Genomic DNA, 8,829 nt, shown 5'->3' on the forward strand with positions numbered 1-8,829 from the left:
TGAATATCATACTGGGGAAACAGTAAAAGTAAAACTGTAAAAGGTTCAAAATTATGTATACATTTCAACATTAGGCAGTAGTATTGTTTTGTATCCTTACAGAAATTGAACTTCATATGTATGAATAAACCTGAATACAATCACAGCTTGAACATTTATAGCAAACATATATAACACATACATTCCAAATTATATCAGGCAACAGATTTCATGACACAAAGTGTATTATTTCCATGGATATTTTTTGTTGCTCCTGACTGACTCAAGCATTTTTTTGTCATTTTGCACAGCCAGAGAAAAGTCCTTGCATGACAGGTCAGCTGAGAGCTGCATCTGTTTCTGGAGTCCGACCATTTATTAGCCATTACAGAGAAGATCCTCTCAACAAAAGCATTTGAGCCTGGCACACTGAGAACAAATGAGACAATCTTGAACAGGTTGTTCAGGTTGGCTTTGCCTGTGTTCTGTATGACTGCCATCCACTTCTCGCACAAACAAGATGGCGCTGAGTATGGCTGCCTCGTTGCGAGCTCCACCAAGCAACAGCTGTTTTTTGTGTTTACTACTTTTTCTTTTTCTTTATTTTTTCACGAGTAGCACCTGTATCCTTGTGTACGACCGACAAACCTTACTGGACATAAAAGACAGAGTTTCTCATTGCTTCCCGGAGTTCACGGACCCGCCATTTGCAGATCCCCCATTCATCTCACCTGAGACGCCTTTGTTCTGGGCCTGTGGAGGCCGCAAGCGCCGACGCAGAGGGAGAAGATCTGGCGTTCTGGTTCGACTGAGACGGCGCACTAACAGACCACCATTACCCAGTTTACTACTGGCTAATGTGCAGTCCCTGGAGAACAAGCTGTGCGAGCTTCGGGCTCGGATCTCATTCCAGCGAGAGATGCAGGTGTTGGGGTTATTAGGAGCGAACAATTCGTAAGCTTTAACTTACTTTTGGATTCTTCAATAAATTCTGTAAATATGGGAATATTTACTGATTTATTAATTAATTAAGATATTCTTAGATATACGGGGCACCATTCCCCTTTAACCGGGGAAAAATTGAATCCAAAACTCTTATCAGTCTTTCTTGAAGTTCGTAGAATCCTTGGAGCAGAGACTTCTCTTCGACACAACAAAGCTACTGGAGACGAAACTCTGAATTTTATAACGTTTAATTAACAATTTGTCAAATGAATAAACAGTGGCATAAATGAATAATAACCATGTGATATAATAAAAGGATGTATATTCAAAATAATGTTCAAGGTGTTTTGTGTGTATGTATGTGTGTGTGTGTTTCTAAAATGGAGTCTGTATGCAAGATGGCTGACCCCTTTGTCTGGCTAAAGTGTGAGTGGCAACTTGCACTTTAACTTCCAAGGCACTTAGAATCATCAGTAACTTAAACTTAAATCACTCAAAACATTTCAAAGGATCATGAAACAACACAAAAGATTAATCACAAGTTAATATCTTTTAGTTTATCAGCCTGGCCATGGCCGAAAACATTTAAAGATACCAAACAATGATCAATAAGCAGTTTATTTATTCAAAATGACCCGGCGGACGTGTTTTGGGAGCGAAAGAGGAAGACACGAAGCTACTTTTTAAGCAATAGCGCGGTTTTATTGCTTATTCTGGACTATAGAGGAAACGGGAGGAGAAAAGGAGAGAGAAAAATGAGTTTTCTGATCACCAGAAGAGCAAGGCGTCCCCAGCTGTTTGATTTGACGGTTCTCCGTGTTTTCTCCGCAGTTTGGCGTCGTCCGTCGGTTTGATGCTTTCTCCGTTGTTTACCTCCACGAGTGTTTCTCCACGGGCTGGACACAAAGAGAACGAAGTTTCTTTTGTGCTGAGTTTGACAACTTACAGCGTCTCTGAGAGCTGGATGGAGCTCTGCTTGTTCCAAGTCAGGTCCTGATGGAGTTCGAGTGGCTTTGTAGCGGTTTCGTGGCTCAACTTGGGCACTTAGAGCTTCCGCGTGCTCAAGTTGTCGGAGCGTTCGACAAGCGTGTCCTTACCGTCAGGTATCCTGGGCAAAAGAACGAGGTTTCTTTGTCTCTGCTGAAGATTTATGGTCTTAGTTCGCGGGAAAAGCTCCACGGCCTCCCGCACATGCGCAGAACGTGTTTCTGGTATTAGGCGGTGACATCATCCCAATGCTTCCGTGTGCAAAGCATCATGGGAAATGAAGTTTCTTGGCGCTGATGTGGTTATTTGCTTTTCAGAGCAATTTAAGCACAGTCATTTTGGAGAAAATCACTGCATAGTAATTTCCTCATGAGGTCAGACCCTCAACATTCCCCCTTTTGGTTTCGGGGATCGCGCCCAAAGCTCGATCGTCGGAAGCACAGGTGGGTTTGTTCCTCATGAACGTAGGTCGACTTGATTGTTAGAAGCACAGGTGGGTTTGTCCCTTAGGACGTTGGTCTCCTTGGACACCTTTGTCTTTGGTCTTTGTCTTGGATCCTGGCGCCTTTGGTCTTTGTCTTTGTCTTGGATCCTGGTCAGGCACAAAAGAAAAGAGGATAGGAAACGGGATAGTCCCTAACGCGCATAACGAGAAGAAGCCACTCACGCAGGTGGTACGCAATGATGATGTCGTCCATGCGAGAGGTAGTAGTGTAGAAGGAGGAAGGTCGGTGGGCGGTTAACTCCACGAGGGGACACAAAGGCATCTCACCGCCGGCCATACAGTTCAGTTTATGGAGCACGCGGTGATGTACGAGGTCCATAGTTCGCAAACGCGCATTGACCTATGTGGTCCCAAGATTCCCCCCTTTTTGGTCCAAAGGGTGGATCAGGACAGTCTTTGGGCTAAAACAAGGACCATTAAACTAAGAGGTACTACAATGTGCTGGTGCGTCAGACAGAGTCATTGACAGACTGAGCTGGGCCGGCACATAACCACTAGTTAATATGTGACCAAGTACGAAACAAAAATACAGAAAACCCAAAAAAAAACATATAACATCCAAGAAAATTCATAGCAACCTTGAGGTCTCATACAACACATTCTTAGGTCATGCATTCAGTGTGTAGCTTATAAAGAATGTGACATACTGCAACACTCAGATAAATATGTGAGGTAGACTAAAATGAGAACTACTGTTAGGGTTACAGAATAACAAAGAAAATGTTGCTCACCCCCTTTAGACAGGTGTGGTACATTCGCGCTTGGAGTCTCCCCGAACGCAGTTACGAGGCACACTGTAGGTGAGCAAGTGCATCTTATCTTGGAGTTTCTTAACACGCCTGTAGGCAGAATAAGCTATCACGGCCGTGATGAGCCATCCCATCCCCAGGGCGACCAATGTGCAGATTAAAGTCGTATAATCTGTGTCAATGTAGCGTCTTGGGCGTCAAAGTAAGTTCACGCGGGGTTTGTGTGAACTTAACGAGTTTGGTTCCTTCAATCAGTAATTGTTGGTCAATTTCTAAATCGAAGGTAAAGTTATAACCCTGGAAAGCGTCCATGATCTCAATCTCTGAGTCATGCTGTTCGAGGTTGAGATGATGGAGTGCCAGGTGTCTAGTTCAAGGTGGAAATGCCTACCGTCCTTTCAAATACCAATGTTAAGCATCGACTTAAACCTATAGATGTGAGGTGTCACAATTGTGGGAACGTAACAGGAAACCGAGTTCTAATTTTTCTGCATCAACGTGAATGGGAATTGCACTACCTAGGCTGTACGCTAGGTGGATTTGTGAAAGGTGCACAGTAGAGGGGTAGCAGCTGTCAAGCTAACTTTGAGCAGGCCCAGTGGTACCAAGTACGGGGAAATACGACTTTCAACCAAGCTGTCCAGCGTGGAACTTACTTCCCTGAGCAGGTCCTACATCAAATCTCTCACCACTCGTGTGTACACAATATCCTGAGGTATGGTTTCAGACAAAGTCTTGATTGCACGTAGAGATTCATTAATCAGAGCCTAGTGTAGGTACCAGAGTACTCTGTAAGGTTTTAGTAGGTACATCCTGTTAGCGGTCTAGGAAGGAGTTTCTCTTGGTTAGTGAAAGTGACGGGGGGGTGGGGTGGGGTGGGGTGGGGGCTGGTTCTTTGTCGGTTAGTACATGTTAGTGGGTTAAACGTGCACTTTCCCCCCCTTTCCATTTCCATGCATAGAACTATGTCGAGACTACGTCTACCTCCTGCGGGGAGTCTGGTCTCTGTACCCGCGGGGATGGTTTGACGTAGGGTTTGATTTGGTTTGCATGCACCCATTGGTAGACAGGCTCCTGTCTCGCTTTGGTGATGCGTAACCTGTATGCACTTGGAGAGAGTTTTGCCACGATCTCAAATGGTCCTGACCAGCAGGGCAGGAACTTCTTAGCTTTGCGTGCCGGTTGGGCGAACCGAAAGTAGAATACTTTGTCACCCACCTCGTATTCGCGGCTGGTTGTCTTTTGGTCGTAGTAGGCCTTAGTGCCTTCTACGTTGGTCTCCAGTTTTTTCTGAGCGTGCGCGAACGTAGCTCTGAGGTGTGTTTTCAAGTCTGCCACATACTGATGAGCGGTATAGGCAGTGGCAACACTGACATCCTCTGGGTGATACAGGAGGTGCAGTGGTAGAGTCATCAGTCTGCCGGTCATCATCTCAAAGGGCGTAACCCCCGTGGATCGCTGTGGAGTGGACCGTATGGCCATCAGGACCAGAGGGAGCTTGACGTCCCAGTCCTTCCCAGTGGAGCAGACGTACTTTTTGAGCATAGAGACGACCGTGCGGTTCATCCGTTCGACCTGTCCGGATGACTGTGGGTGATAGGGGAGGTGGAATCTCACTTCCACTCCCAAAAGTTCAAACAGGGACGTCATTACACTGGATGTGAAATGAGTTCCTCGGTCAGAGTCAATGCAGAGTGGAAGTCCCCATCGACTGAAAACGTGGTTAATCAGCAGTACAGCGGTTGTGACGGCTGTATCGTTTGGCGCTGGAAGGCACTCAACCCACTTTGTGAAACTGCAAGTTACAGTTAGCATATATTTGTTTCCTCTTGCCGATTTGGGAACCGGTCCAACCCAGTCGATCTGCAGGTGGGACCAAGGGAAGGTTATTCCCCTGCGTTGCAGTGGTGCTCTAGCAAGTGGCTGGGAGGGTTGAAACTGGGCACAGATGAGGCAGCCTTGGACATAGCTGTGTACGTCCTTGGACATCGATGGCCAATATGCTACTTCTGTCAGTGACGCGAGGGTAGCGTTTGCGCCGCGGTGACCTCCAACCGGAGTGTCGTGGGCGTAGGCAAGCATCACTCCTCTGTGGTCGAGTGGAACAACCCAGCGCGGCGGGCTGTGATCGTCACGCATGTAAACTAACAAATCGTTTTGTAGTTTCAGGTGCGCGAGTTGACAATGCAGGGTTACCAAATCTCGGCTTGCGCCAGTAGGTGGTGACGGTTGTTCAGGCATCGGGCCCTTTTGGAGAAGATCACGGATGAGCTTCAGGTCAGGATCTTGTTCCTGCATGGTGACTAGGTCCGCGTCCTGTGGTTTTCTGCCTAGAAACACGGGTACCCCAACGGTCCGAGGTTCGTCTGCCTGTTTAGCATGGCGACGAGTAATCGCGCAGACCTCGTGAACGGCCTTGGGTGGAAGCCACTCGTCTTTGAATTCCCAGCAGGTTCCCTGGTCAGCACCGAGCTTAGCAAGGCGGTCTGCTTCGTCATTACCATCTTTCTCCGGACCTAGGGTCCTGGAGTGACCTTTGACCTTTTTCCAGTAGACCATTATGCCTTTCTCAGTGGTGAGCAGATCACACGCTAGGAATAACTCAGAGTGTTTCACATCTCTGTTCCTGGCGTTTTTCATGTGGTTCTCCTTCCACATGGGGAAGTGAGAAATGAAGCTGTGTCTAGCGTAGTTTGAATCTGAGCAAAGGACGATTTGAGTGATGTCCAAGGCTGCCGCCTGCTGGAGGGTTATCAACACTGCAGCAATTTCGGCGTACTGACTAGACTTTTGGCCCAACCGGTAGTGATTTGGTTGCTTGGTGTCACAGTCCACCCAAACGACTCCAACCCCAGCACGGAGCTGGCCTTCGTGAAGGTAGGCGCATCCATCAGTGTAAACTTTCGGAAGCCCTTGGCAAACATTCTCATCAAAGTAGCGATGATTGGATGCGGTTGGGTAGACTGCGGCAGGTGTGTCCAGGGGGCCCCTGACGGAGTCAGAGTCACAGTACTGGCAGCCTGCTAGCCCTTGTCCTAGCGCTAGCTTGGTGTTTTACCATACTTGACCTCAATGTTGTATCCTTGGAGCACCATCATCCACGTCGCAATGCGGCTGTTTGACACTCTTCCTTCGCGCAGACGCTGGCTGTTTAGGAAGGTGACAGGCTGATGACACGTTTCAATGATCACTTTCTGTCCACCGATGTAACTACGAAAGTGTTCGACGGCCCAGACTGTAGAGAGGAGAGCTCTCTCGCAGTCTGAGAACTGGAGTTCCACCTTGTTCAGAGGCTTGCTGGCGTATGCCACAACTCTCATGTCCTGGTCGTGTTTCTGCTTCAAAGCAGCGCTCAGGCAGTGAGAGGAGAAAGTAGCCTCTATGTAGAACTCTTTATCCTTGTCTGGGTAAGCCAGACAGGGTGCGGACGCCAACTTCTGTTTTAGGAACTGGAAGGAGAGTTCCTGGGGTCTGTCCCACATGAAAGGTGTGTTGTTCCGAAACAGCTCAGTGAGGGGCCTTGCTATTTCAGCATACTCCTCAATGAACTGCCTGGAGTAGTTGCAGACTCCGAGGAAGCTCCTGAGTTCAGTCAGATTAGCTGGGGCTTTGATGTCCTGAATGGCCCTAATGCGTCCTGCTTGGGGCTCGACTCCATTAGGGCCCACCAGCAGTCCAACATACTTCACTTTGGTTCGACACCACTGTCCCTTGAGAATTGCCAATTTAGCTCCGGCGTCAGCAAGCTGTTGCAGCACGTGACGGAGTTCGGCCAGGTGCTCCTCGAAGGTTCGACTCCTCATCAAGATGTCATCGACATATATGAGGTTCCCTCTGGAAGCAGCATCTGACATGGCTTTGTGGAGGAAGATGTTGAACTCGGCAGGTGAGTTAGAGTAGCCAAAGGGGCAGCGGTTCCAAGTATATTGGCGATTTCCAAAGGAGAAAGCCAGTTTATACTGGTCCGCCGGCTCAACCTTCATGGTCCAGAAGCCGTTGGCTACGTCAACCGTAGAGAAGAAACGAGCATCTCTGACTCTGGCTAGCTCCTGATCTAAATGGATCATAGGCCACCTGGAGAGAGGTACTTGTTTGTTCAGTGCACGATAGTCTATGGTGAGACGCCATTTCCCAGTCGGTTTCAGAACCGGCCAGATGGGAGAGTTGTAAGTGGAGTTACACTCTCTGGTGATGTTTTTCTCCTTCAGCTGATCGAGGATCTCCTGGATCGACTCATAAGCAGCGAGGGGAATCTTGTACTGACGTACAAAAGTAGGAGGGGCATTCGGGTTCGTTGGAATGCGAACCGTATGCAGGTTTGTGAGTCCACAGTCCAGGGAGTCCCTGGATAAGACGGACTGAAACTCATAGAACAGGCTTCTAAGCTCTGCTCTCTGCTCCTCTGACTCCAGCGCATCCGCTTTGTCAAGCTGCTGGCTGACTTCGGCCTCGAAGCCATCATAAGGTTCAGAGGAGGAGGGTATCTGGTCTTCCGGGCTTTCAACCGGTGACTCAGAGGGTTGAGTATTATTGCAAAAACCGTTAGACACTGACCGCCGTCAGTTTCTAAGGTTGCACTGCAAATGGGTTCCTCAGGAAGGGCTTCATGCCGCTTGATGGTAATCATTTGTGAGGGGAAAGTACTGAATGTGTCTGCACCAACCTGTCTGTCGTTCAAGAACAACGGAAGTTGTCCGATCACGGGGACTGAAAGTTCGAAGTCATGGAATGAGCTATCTATCAGCATGCCCAAGGGCTTTCCTGCCGGCATGTGGATAGGACTCCGGGTCGGATTTTCGACCAACAAGTAGGCAGAACGATTGTTCAGCTCCAAGAGTGGCGTGCCACAGACGGCTAAGTTGAGCTCCAAGAAGTGTGGTGATGGCTGGAAGAAGGCCTGTGTGCCTGGCAGCTTCTGATGCTTCATCAGAGTCAGACGAACAGGCACTCCTTTGACCAGTGGGGGCAGAACCGTGCTGGCCTCAACCACTGCCCGGCAGGCCTGTGGAATGGTCTGTCCGGACAGCAAGTGTTCAGGGCCTTCTGAGCAAGGCTCAGAGGATGGTGTGGCACGGGCCCAAAGGACTTGATTGCAAGTGTCCAGCTGGGCACCGAGTCGAACCAGCAGATCTGCTCCAATGAGTGCAGGTGGATCAAGCTGTGGTATGATGCTGAATGTATGTGTGAGCTGTCTTGCTCCAAGCTGGATAGTCAGAGAGCAGACCTCTGGCGCTTTCAGGAGCCTCTGCGGCCAAGTAGCTGACAAGAGCCGATGGCTACATGTCACACTGACCAGAAGGGGGTCCTTCTGACGCAGGTGTTCAAACGTCTGCTGGCTGATGGCTGACTTTTCTGACCAAAGAGCAAGGCGAGCATCTGAGATGTGGGTGCAGTTGATGGTAAGACCACCAACTATGTGTGGTGCATATGGCTGCAGGCTGACGTTCTTCAGCGAGCAGAGAAAAGATGAATGTGTGCAGAGCGGAGTTCCAGGAGCGGTTTCGTGCCTTTGCAGGTGGACATCGTCTGTGGGAGCCGTAGGGAGGGGCATGACCTTGGAACAAGGGTTTTGCGGCTCACTTATGCTGACTTCAAGAATGGAGGATGGTCGGCTGCTATCCGGGTTCCAGGGCTTAGGTGTGTCCACCTGGGCCCACAGTTGAC

The sequence above is a fragment of the Nothobranchius furzeri genome, chromosome 2 (genome assembly GCF_043380555.1).
Source record: "Nothobranchius furzeri strain GRZ-AD chromosome 2, NfurGRZ-RIMD1, whole genome shotgun sequence".
Classification (NCBI taxonomy): domain Eukaryota; kingdom Metazoa; phylum Chordata; class Actinopteri; order Cyprinodontiformes; family Nothobranchiidae; genus Nothobranchius; species Nothobranchius furzeri.